We start from the raw sequence: 11,729 nt of genomic DNA on the forward strand, positions 1-11,729 counted from the left end.
CCGAATCAGTCTCCTCCCACAACCCCCCCCCCCAGCTAGGGCTCCAGAGAGCGGTGCCCCAACACGTCCCCTCCCAGAGTCCGCGGGCCCCTCGCCCTCCTGGCGCCTGGACCACATCACCTCGCTGTCTTGTTCCTCTGCCACCTGCCCGCCTGTCCTTGCCCTTCAGGGACCCGACCCAGTGCTCCGCCCTCGCCTCCCCACACGAGGGCCCAGGCCGTCACGCCCGGAGCAGCCCTCCCGGGCAAACCCCTGTCCTGCACTCCTGGCAGGGAAGACAGGAGGCCAGTTGAGGAGATTGCTCCCCACCGCGGCGGACAACACGGATTCTTGGTGGTCCCCCAGAGTCCCAGCTCCCCTGGGCTGCCCTGAGGGACGGGACAGCTCAGAAGGGGACGTCAGCTCCACCAGGGACCAGAAGAGCCCAGAGGCCTGCAATGTCTCCAGCTCAGCCGGGCACGCCCTGCACTTCTCTGCACTGGGAGGTGGGGCGCCGTCTCCCTGCAGCCCTCCATGCTCCCCAGCAGAGACACCCGAGGCGCCAAGGTACCACTGAGGCCTGACGGGCCCCAGCCCAGCACACTAGCCTGCCCACTGCCTCCCGCCATGGCAGTTCCCCTCCCCCAGGGCCGGGCAGGGAAGCAGCTGCTAATTCCAAGGCCTTTCTGCTCTGTGTCCTTTCTAATGACGCTCTGGGTCTGAGCCTTTGTCGCCACCTTCAGTGACCGGGGGACAGTCGTCTGCCTCCTCCATGGCCTCTGCCTGCGGCAGACGGGGCAGGTGCGTCTGAGCGCAGAGGCAAAGCCGGCAAGAGATGGAAAGGCAAGCCGCCGCCCTCCAGACCGAGGGTGCTTCCATGGGCAGGACACTGTGCCTGACTCCCCGGGCCCTTCTCCCGGCCTCCCTGGCTCAGCGGGGGCTCCATCCTCCCCCAGATGCCCCGGACCCCGTCTCCAGATCTCCCTTCCCCCACCGCTAGCCCGGGGGCCCGATCACCAACGGGCCTCCTCTTGCCCTTCCTGCCGCCTCTCTGTGACTCAAGCAGACTGTCCCCTTCGTGGACTGTGAGCTCAGGAAGGCAGGGGGGGCCAGTCCACGGCCATAAACCAGCCGTCCTCAGTGGGCTTTGTGCCCCTCTCGGGGACACTCAGCAACGTCTGCAGACAGCTTGATGTTGGGGGGGGGGGGGGGACGCGTCCCTGCCGTCTAGGGCTGCTGCCACACACCCTACAACACACAGGACCCACGACCAAGAACGCAGCCCCACAGGGGCTAGAAATCCGCTGGAGACGGGCCACTGGGACAGGTCAAGCCCCGAGCAGGAGCTCAACCCCTGAACGGCTGAACGGTCCCGCAGATGGCGAGCGAGCGCGAGTGAGCCCGTCCCTGCCACAGGCAGGGCCCCTGTGCGTCTCACGCGCGCGTGCACATGCACACACAGGCGCGCGTGTAAGAAGCTCGCCAGGGTGCAGGGCTCATTGCTCCTACGCCGGGGCCCTCTCCCACCTGTGTCCCTGCACCCCTCGTCCTCCCCAAGCCCCACCCACGGCCAGGCCTTGGGCCCCCCACCCCCGCAACCCCGGCTGCGCAGATCACAGGTGCCGCAGGGCGGAAGCCTGAGGCCTATCCCTGCGCCCTCTGTGCCAGGGACAAGCCGCCCGCTGCCTAGATCTGGTTCCCACTCCTGTGAGGCAGCCTTGGTCGCCTCCTAGTGGCCTCCCAGGACGGCCACAGAAACAAACCTCCTAAACGGTCAAGTGCGGTGTCCCCAGGGGGAGCCTCCCTCCCGGGCCTTTGGGCTCTCCAGGCCCAGCCCCGTCTCCATCAGGATGAGAGACCCTTCCCCGCCCCCAACTCCCAGACCCCGCGGGCAGAAGTCCGGCCCACGTGTGCCGCTGACAACTGTGCTGGGAGCCGGGCAGCCCACGGGCTCGGGCGCACTCGCTCAGGGAACGAAAAGAGGCAGATGGCTCGTGGGCAGGCTGGTCGCGCCACCCGTGCGGGCGGGCGACGCAGACTTCGCGTTGCCTCCTCCGCACGTATCGGGAGACGCCACGGGAAGAACCGGCTTGGCCCAGGAGAGGGGCCTCCAGGATCTCAGCGAAGCCATCGTCCTCCAGGAAGCCCTCCGCCATCAGGCTGCCCTCCCCCTCGCCGGGACCCCTGCCATGGGGACAGCACTCTGGCTCCACCACCAGCCTCTGGCTCTGTGAGCACAGGTACCCAGTTGTCTCCCTCCGGGTCTGTCCCTCCCCACTCGCGGCCCGGGAGTGGCATCGTGACTCGCCCGAGGAGAGCGTTTATAGCACGAGGGGCTGGAGGGACAGCTGCGCGGAGGAGTGGCCGACGGAGGCCGGCGGGGGAGTGGGCGGGCGCGCGGCTGCACCAGCATGTGGCTGGACGGGCCGTGGGCGGGCGGACCGACAGACAGAACCATGGACAGAAGGATAGATGGTTGGGCGGGGAACTGGGTGGAGAGCTAAACGGCAGACCGGCGCGCGGACAGACGGATGCATGAGCCCGCAAGCTGGGCCCACGGCGGAGGGCTGATGCCGCAAAGTGGGAGGTAGTCGGGGGCAGGGCCCAGACCTGGAGCCAAGGCCTGAGGCTGGAGGACAGCAGGCCCAGGGAGGCAGGGCGGGCAGCCAGGAGTAATTAAGCCTGTGTGCTCAGCCCCGAAGCCCCAGCAGCCCTGCCTTCATTAACGTGTGATGAGGAAGATCTCCTGAGAACAGGGAGCGAGGTGTGAGCCGCTCCGGGCCCTGGCACCGTGGCCTGATGCACCGTCTCCCCCACAGCCCTGGGGCCACACCACGCCCCGGGACCCGGGGCCAAGCCTAAGCTCTGCACCCCGACCTCAGCTCCCTTGAAGGGAGAGGCTGGAGGCCAAACCCTGTCTGAGGCCTCTTACAGCTCTGGGGGTGGAGAGCTCCGTCCTCGAGTTGCTGTGCAGCTCCCCAGAGCCTGCCCGTTTCTGGAACTCTTGGAGTGCAGGACCAGGCGTGCAGAGGGTCAGCTCCGCGGGAGCCTCCAGTGCGATCAAAGGCACAAGAGCCACTTCATGGGAAAAAATTGTGAGTTTGAGCCAGCTAAGGACTTCTTTGCTTGGTGACCCAATTTCTCAAGGTGGGGGATGGGGATGGGAGTTGTGTCAAGTTAGAACAAATTAAAACGCATTTGTCTTCCATTCGGAAGGAATCCAGCCCAGCGGGGAAGCGAGGCGCTGTCTTATTCCAGTATGCCCGGTGCCAAGTCAATTTACAGGGAGCGACACACTTCTGGCTGGAGGACAGAGCCGCGGACGCTCAGGGCGGGGCTGTGGCCGATCCCAGGCGGGAGGCCGCAGCCCGGACCAAGCCCTGGCCACTGTGCCTCTCGGGAGCCTTGTCCACGCTCCGCCCGTGGCCATGGTGACCCAAGCTTGGGGATGGCACTCCCCGCTTCCTAGAGGGGCCTACTGCCGACCGGGGGACAGCCCAGTGAGTTGCAGGCACAGGGCCAGCACGACGAGTTCTGGCCATGGTCTGAGCTTGTGCCCGTGGTGGATGAGCTGACCTTGGCAGAGGCCATGCAGAGGGCACATTTGACCCTCACAACAAACACTGTTCCTGCCAGCTTCGCAGGTGGGACACTGAGGCTCAGAGGCCCAGCCACTCCGGGAGGTTCTCTGTTCATTCATTCATCAGACATTTTTGTGTGCCTGGAAGCCGTGTCCGGGCCGGGGGCCGGGGGCCGGGGGCTGGGTAGAGCAGACGGCCCCCACCCCCGTGGGCTGCATCGGGGCAGGCAGCATGGGACGTGCACACACAGCTCTGTTATTACCTCGAGGCCACAGGGAGTAAGGTTGGGTGCGGGCAAAGCAGATGGGCCTGGATCTAAGCCCATCCTGGGGCCGAGAAACTGCCCTAGGGAAGCGATGGAGAGATCTCAGGAGCCCTGAAGGCCAGAGAGGCCAGCAGCTAAGGGGAGGGCAGACGGACATGAGATGGGGCAGGGGGACGCCGGGCGGTGACAGCCAGGATGGACCTCAGAGCTCCCCACAGCCAGGAAGGAAGTCCCGGCGGCTGCTGCACCAGGAAGGGACCAGGAGTGCGGGACGGGGACACCCTGGACCTGGGCTGGAGTGGCAGGCGGCTAGAGACAAGGGGCAGATGTGCTGGGTGCACCCTGGGGATGGGTTGGGGGAGGAGAATGAGGACCCACCCCTGCACCACCATCCCCCCAGGGGAAGACGGGGCCCCCTGAGCTGCTCAGGCTCACATGCACCGAGTGCTCCCCACACGGTCCTCCATTGGACTCCTTCTGCACAGGACGGCCCGGGGCTGCCCCAGGGTCTGTGACCCCAGGCCGTCTCCCGGCGTGCCCCCCACCTGCTTCCCAGGAGGACCCCTGTCCGCCCCACCCACGGACCCGCTCTGACTCACGTCTTGGACCCCCTCTCAGGTGGGAGGAGCGGCCTCCTCTGACCCCTGGGGCTTCTTTTTCTCCCGGAGGACTTAGGACCGCGCTGGGGGCACCTCGCCTCCTCCCTCCCATCCCCACCCCAATCCCAGCCGCAGCTGCCTGGCCGGGACCACCTCCAGGCCCTGCTGTCTGCGCCCCACCTCACGCCCCATCTCAGCCACCGCCCCCCACCCCCTGAATCTCGGCCCTGTTCCCACCCGTCTCCCCTGCCTGACCCCTGCAAAGAAAACAGATGGCCGAGGGGCCGGGCAGGACCTCTGGGAGTGGCCCCAAGGCTTCCCGGGTGAGCCACAAACACAGACGCAGGCTCCCGAGGGCGCCTGGGTCACGCCCACGAGAGCTGGGGCTGAGGGACACAGGGCCAAGGGCAGACCCGGGAGACCCGGGCGCGTGGAGGCCGTTGGGGTCCCAGACTAAAAGGCATGGGGAGGGCAAGGCAGAGCTGGCCACCTGCCCTGGGCCCGCCCCACTCCTGACCTGCGCCATCCGGGGCCGCTTCGGCCGTCCTGGCCCACTGCCCCCGGGCCCCCATTTCCGTGTGGACAAGTGTGCACCCGCACACTCCCACTGGGGCCTCCTGCACGCCCGCACCCCCCTCCCCGCCTCCTCCCCAGGCCACGCGGCCTCCGTGGGTGGGCTCTCAGCGCCCCCTCGTGGGCAAACACGGGCTGACCGGCCGCCAGCCATCCTGGGCCGAGGCCGGCTGTGCCCCCCCCCCCCCCGCCCGCTGCCCCACACAGGGAGGGGCCCCAGAAGACTGAGGGAAGGTGGGGACGGTCTCGGCGGGGCTGGGATGGAGCTCACAGCGGGTGGAGGTTGGGAGTCCTGAGTGGGGGGTGACCCCTGAGGCTCCCACCCACGGCAGCCGTGATTCTGGCATTTTAGGGCCCCGGGGGCCCCAGGGTCATTGTTCACATGTTCATTTAAGCCGCATTTTACAGAGAACCCACGGTGCCAAGACCTCCACCGGGGACCAGGCTCAGTGGCCTCGCTCATGGAACACCAGTATGAGGGAGACAGAGGTGTGAGCTGAGCTGTGTGGTCGCCCTGGTCGAGAGGCTCACGGGGCCCCACGGGAGCCCCCATGGGGGGCGTCCATCCCGTCCAAGCCAGGTCATTGGGAGGGGGGGACACACCAGGCTAGGGGGGCTGCAGGGATCGGGGGCAGGACCAGTGGTCAGCATCATGGGACTGAGCAGGGAGGGACATTCACTCCGGGAGGCTTGGGGGTGGGGAGCTGCAGGGTTCTGAGCAGAGACGGACGGGGCCAGACTGAGTTCAGGAGAGGACTCTGGTGGCCTGGGGAGGCTCACCGCGGGGGAGGGGACGGTCATGGCGCCCAGGGCTGGTGGGGCACAACCCGGGGCAACAGGGTGGGCATAGCATGCTGTGACGGGCAGGGGCGGGGGTTGGGGACAGCAGTGGGGACCCCGGGCCAGGGCAGGAGCCGCAGGCGAGCTCTCAGGGAGGAAGAGTTGGGGTCATTCGGGTGGCCTGGGGGAGAGGCCCAGAACCCTAGCGCCCCGGCTTGGGCCCGGTGTGGCCTCACAGCCCCACCTCCTGCTGCGTCACTCTCTCTGACTCGAAGCAGAGACCCCGAGGGCAAGGGCTCAGCTCTGCAGTCCACACGCTGCGGCCCCAGCACCTGCCTCCGCACCCCGGCAGGAAAGCGGAGGAGGCGTCGTGTACCGAAAGCATGAGAGCAGCTGTGGTTGGTGTGAGCCCGCCCCCGGGAGCGCGCCCGGTGGAATGTGGGGGCCGGGTTCTGCCGGGACACCGTCAGGGAGGGGCCCTGCTGCCTGGACCGGTCGGATCTGTTCCTGTGGGCGTCCAGCCGCTGTGGCAGGATAGGGCCCCCCCGGAGGTGTGGCTCCCCTAAACTCTGTTGCCCAATCTCCGTGTGTCCACAGGGACAGCAGCGGCCGGGCTCCCTCACCCAGGAGGAGGGACAGAAGGGACCTCCTCAGTCCCTGAGCAGGAGCAGGAGTCCCTCTGGGAAGCTGTGGGGGAAGCCGGGACCATGAGCAAGGAAAGCCTGTGCGTCTGGGCAGCCATGGGGAAGGGGACACCACTGGCAAGGGGCAGTCACAGGGAAGGGAAAAGCCATGGGGAAGGGAGCAGCCACAGGGCAGGGGCAGCTGGGAATCAGGCCAAGCCTCCCCGCCTGCACGGAGGCCCCCGTCCTCAGCCTCCACCAGAGCCGCACCCAGAGGACCCAGGACCGAGGATGGGGCACATCCCTGCTTTTATCACCAGCACCTCCTCCGGGGTCTGTCCTGGCTCTTCTCCAGGGCAGTCCTAGGTGCTCTGGCCTCCTGTGCCCGCCTCCCCCTTCAGGCATTAGATGGGACACTGCCATCAGGCCTGCCCAGCTCAGGCCCGGAGGACTTGGTCCTGATGCTGGGACTGCCCCAGCCTATCAGTCATTCTCCGGAGGCCAGCTGCGGGCAAGCAGGCCAGGCTGCTCTGGGCTGGACACGGGCGCAGAGGCTGGAAGGGAGGCAGCCTCACCACAAGCCGGGGGGCCGGGGGTCCATAGCAGGCACCTGGGCAGAGAGCCTCCCACAGGACAACCAGGGTGCAGGGCCCCTCACCCAACCCCTCGGCAAGACACAAGCCGGTCTCCAAACTCACGGCCCACCCTGACCCTGTCCAGGAGGAGTGACCCCAGCAACATTCCAGGGCCCTCCAAAGCCACCTTTGCTAGGACTTATGCAGGTGACAGCCAGCCCTGCCTGAGCCCAAGACAGGTCACTGCCCAGGCTCCCGCTCCCTATCCCCCGAGGAGCTGGATCCAGCCACTGGCACTCCACACAGCCCAGCACCGGACACACAAGCTTGCTGACTAGTAACGGGGAATGGTGGGTCCTGTTCCCGGCTTGGCCGAGGGCCGGGCATGGCGCTCCACAGGCCCTAGGGCCCAGACCCCCGAACCCTGCACACTGCAGCCTCGTCCCCAGCCTTCGGTCCTGTGACTCCCCACGCCCACAGCCAGGTCCCTCCACGTTGGGACGCTCGTGACCCAAACAGGCTCCACTCTGGGGGTCGGACTTGCATCACGTCGAGCTACCCTGGACCGAAGGGAAGAGTGTGCTGTTTGGAGGCGGATAGAACCGACCCCCTTCCTAGGCCACTCCCGGTGTGACTGGGACAGACTCCGTTGGCCCAGGCCTGCCCCAGCCGGGGCCTGCGTGCCCCCTCCGGAGACCGAGGCGGTGAGGTCCCCCACAATGTGTGCTCAAACCCTGACCAAGAGGTGACCGAGGGGACAGCCCAGAGCCAGGACTCTCTGAGAACACTGGCCATGACCTAGGGTAACCCACCCCACCCCCCTAGGCCAAGCCCCTCCCCTTCATCTGGGGGGCGAGGTCCCACCTAGAGACGGAGGGTGGGCATGTCCAGAGTGGGATCCTTCTGGCGTCTTCCCAGGAAACCTCCCTTGGGGTAGAGACACCTGAAAGTCCATGCTGGGCCCCCACAGCAAGTCCCGAAGTGGCTGGGAAGCAGGGGGACACCAATCCCCAGAGCCGACTTAAACCCTTTCCTCCACGGCTTGCCTACGCACATCCCAGAACAGGCACTCTGAGCAGGGCGCTCGGAAGGGTCTGCCAGATGGGGTCTTAGAGCTAGTCTGCACCCCGAGCTATCCTCTGCCGTCCTGGTGTCCCCACTGGGGCCCCCGCCGGCCCACGCTCAGCACAAGAAAGAGATGAGTGGGGCCATGTCCGTCCGCGGGACCTCCATTCTGGGCAGCCCACGCGGGGACAGGGAACCTTCAGCCCAGTGGAGCTGCTCACACCCGTGTCCAAGTGGGTCAGAACCAGACGCGCCACCAAATGGACTTTCCAGAAACAGAGACCGGCAGGCCACCTTCCCACAAGCCGGGAGGGGGACACAGAGCACAACTGACAGACAGACAGGAGGCCCCCGAGCCCCTGACTTTCCCTCCGCATGGAGGGACGTCTGTGGAGGTGTGTCTGCGTGTAAACAGGTGTCTGAAGGGACCAGCTACAGGGTCACCCTGTGGCCTCGGGCCAGCCTCCCCACCGTGCCCTGGTTCTCACCCGCGGACATTGAGCTAGACTCCAGGGAAACCTGGAGAAGACACACAGAACACGTGGACGCCCAATGGGGCAGCCCGTGTTAGGCCGGTTCCACGTCTTAACCCCAAGCAGGCATCAGGTTCCGGGCGGATGGTACGCACGTCCGTGTGCCGTCCGGACTCACACTCGGATGCGAGGAACATACTCTCCACGGAGCACTTGACAGGTGCGCGGAGCCAGAGGGGACAGCGGATGGGCTGCACCCTGGCAGCGGGCCGGCGGGGGGACAGCTGAGGACTGACCTCGCCCACTACCAAGACCCGGGTGCCACCGGGCCCCCAGAACGTGTGAGCCCCAGGAGAAGCACAAGGGTGATGTGGAAGGCGTCAATGGCTCCTGAAAAGGGCCGGGAGAAGCCCTAAAAGGGACGCGGTCACCATGCACCATGCGCGGGGATGGGACCCTCGGAGCCCAGGCCGCTCACGGGGAAGAGGTTCGCCCTCTCCCTGTTGACACGCGCCCCTGCTCCAGCTTCGGGCTGTGCACCTGGAAGGACATGCGGTCCTCCCCACTGTTGTCACCGCTGTCGATGCTGCCGCAGAGGGAGGGGCTTCCAGGAGTCCCTGTCGGGTGTCAGAGGCCAGGCGTGCTGGGACGCCTCGGGTGGGACACCTTCCCTCGGGGCCTGCTGCCCCCTCTGTGGCAGGAAGGAACCACCTCGGGGAGGCGGAGTGCACGCCCCACACACAGCGGGGGCCAGGGCAGAGCTGGTGTCCCCAGGCTCACAGCCGGGAGCCGCAGGCCCTCCCACACCCCCGGGCCTGGGCCGATCCGGGCAACAAGCCCAGCCGCCGAGGGGAAGCGGCTTGAGGACGCCATCACACCCGCACCCAGGGCCGCAGCAGCCTAGCTCTCCCCGGCCGCGCTCACAAGCCTCCCGCCCTGCCCAGACTGGCAAAGAGCCACAGTGCAGGGCACGGAATCGGCTTCCAGGGGCTCGGGGCCAACCCAGGCCAAGCAGGGAGAGGGACAGGCTTTGACCAACAAGACACAGGACACAGGAGCCAGCCAGGGGACAGCATCCGTCCCTTCCACCCCCGATGGACAGCTCCGAAGCGGGGCTTCCCTCCCCACAGCTCGCGTGGCCGCTCCCGGACCACCTGCACCCACGTGCCCCGCGTCCCCGTCCTTCGGCTCCACGCTTGCTGGCCTGGAACCACACCTCCTGTTGTGGGCCCATCTGGGCAGCCCCGTATTTCTGTGGGAGTCCTGACTCGCAGCACGTTAGGGCGCGACTGTGTGCGGAGACACGGTCTTCACAGAGGCGGTCAAGGAGAAATAAGATCATGAGGTGACGTCCGGCCTGACTGGGGCCGCTAGGACAGAGACTAGGACAGAGACGCGCAGGGGGATGACCGTGTGCGGCACAGGGAGGACACGGCCATCTGCAAGCCCAGGACGGAGGCCTCGGGAGGAGCCAGCCCTGCCCACACCTCCTAGAACTCCGGCCTCCGGGAGGTGAGGCCGGCCTCGTGCTGTCTGCACCGCCCTCTGTGGGGCAACCACTGCCCCAGCGGACAAACAACCATCTGATCAGCCTCACCTCCCGCTGCTTTCTAGGGACGCCCGCGCCCTGAGAGGTCTCCGCAAAGCCCCAGGCGTTTCTTCCCGTTGCTGAGAAAGTTTTAGAAATGGGCCTGAGGTCAGACAAGGCAGATCCCTGGGGACTGGGTGCTCCCTCCTGGGTGCGGATGGATGGAAGCATTTTGGCCGCGGGCGGCCTCTGACCGCACCCTCCTGACGAGGACTCCAAGGACTCCGTGCTGCCTTCCCCCACGGCCGAGGGAGCCCAGCTTGTCCCAAGCCCCTGGAAAGCCACGAAGACAGCGTTGCAGGTCACCCTGTCTCCAGCCCCTGTCTCTCCTCCTCCCCAGGATTTCCTTCACCCAAATCTGCCCACGTGGGCTTCTGCGGGGTCAGCAGAGCTGGGAGGGAGGGAGCTTTATCTGTCAGCTCGGCCACAGGTGCCGTGGGAGCTTTGGGGGTTCCCGGGCCAGAATATGGGTCCGCACCGGGTCTGAGATCCTGGTCTCCTTCTGTTCGCTGCGCCATGTCCCCACGGCTGAAAGGGCCTGCGTGGGCATCTGCTGCCCATGGGACCTCCCTCCACGGCTCCTACCGGCCCCCTCCGCATGCCCCCCAAGCCCCCCGATGTCCAGCTGCCGTCCGCCACCAAGCTAAGGCCTGATGGAGGTGCTAGCGGTGGAGGCCACACGGGTCCGCATGGCAGGCGTGTGCAGCAAGTGTTAGCTGAGGGAGCAGTCCTCATGGGCCTCCGCCCCGACCCGCCAAGCCCAGGCCCGCTGAGGTGGTGGGCCCCCCATGCCCCCTGCACACCTGACACCCTGGGGCTCCTTCTACCTGGAAGCCCCGCCTCCTGACCTTTCTGCCCACCTAAAAGCTCCCTTTGGGCATCACCTCCTCTGTGAGTCCAGCACTGGACCTCTCACCGGCCTCCAGGCTGTCAGGTGCCCCCTGTTCTGCCCCCATACGATGCCCCCTGGTGATAGGCGGTCATGGTTGCCACATGGTCCCCCCTCTGCGGGACTGGGAACTCACCCAGAGCCCGGCAAGGGCCTGCAGAGTCAGCAGCTCTATCTGGCTGTCCTCGGGGCACCCGGCTGCCAGTGCCGTCAGACGTGGAGGGGGGCTGCCTCGGGGAGCAGGGGTCAGGGAGCGGGTTCTGGGAGCTGCCTCCACTGCAGGGACACGTCAAGGCGTCCTGCCCCCACACCCTCCTGCGTTGGGAGAGGAGCCCTGCCCAAGGAGCGGGCCGCTCCCACGGGGCCTCGGGGTGCAGCCCTCCCGGGGTGATGGCAGCAGCACCGCCTCCGCAGGCCGACAGAGCAGTCTTCCCGGCCCCCGGCTCCCGGGGCAGTGCTGTGCCGCATTTAAAAAGGCGAGAACAAGGGAGAGGAGTTGCAGGAACAGATTCCCTTCAGCCAGGACACCCCGTTCTCGCCAGCGCGACCCCACCTATGTGAACACACTGTGAGCGACTTTGCATTTTCCCTAAGTGGAAAGGCCGGGGTGTGCGGGTCGCTCACACCCACGGTCCCCGCTCCATCGTCCCATGGAGGGGACAGCACGGACCAAAGATCCCTCCTCCCGCACCTGCCAGGGGCGAGGACGCGAACCAGAAAAGCCGCAGAGGCCCTTTTT

The sequence above is a fragment of the Mustela putorius genome, unplaced genomic scaffold (genome assembly GCF_011764305.1).
Source record: "Mustela putorius furo isolate JIRA1106 unplaced genomic scaffold, ASM1176430v1.1 tig00000596_pilon_pilon_pilon, whole genome shotgun sequence".
NCBI lineage: Eukaryota > Metazoa > Chordata > Mammalia > Carnivora > Mustelidae > Mustela > Mustela putorius.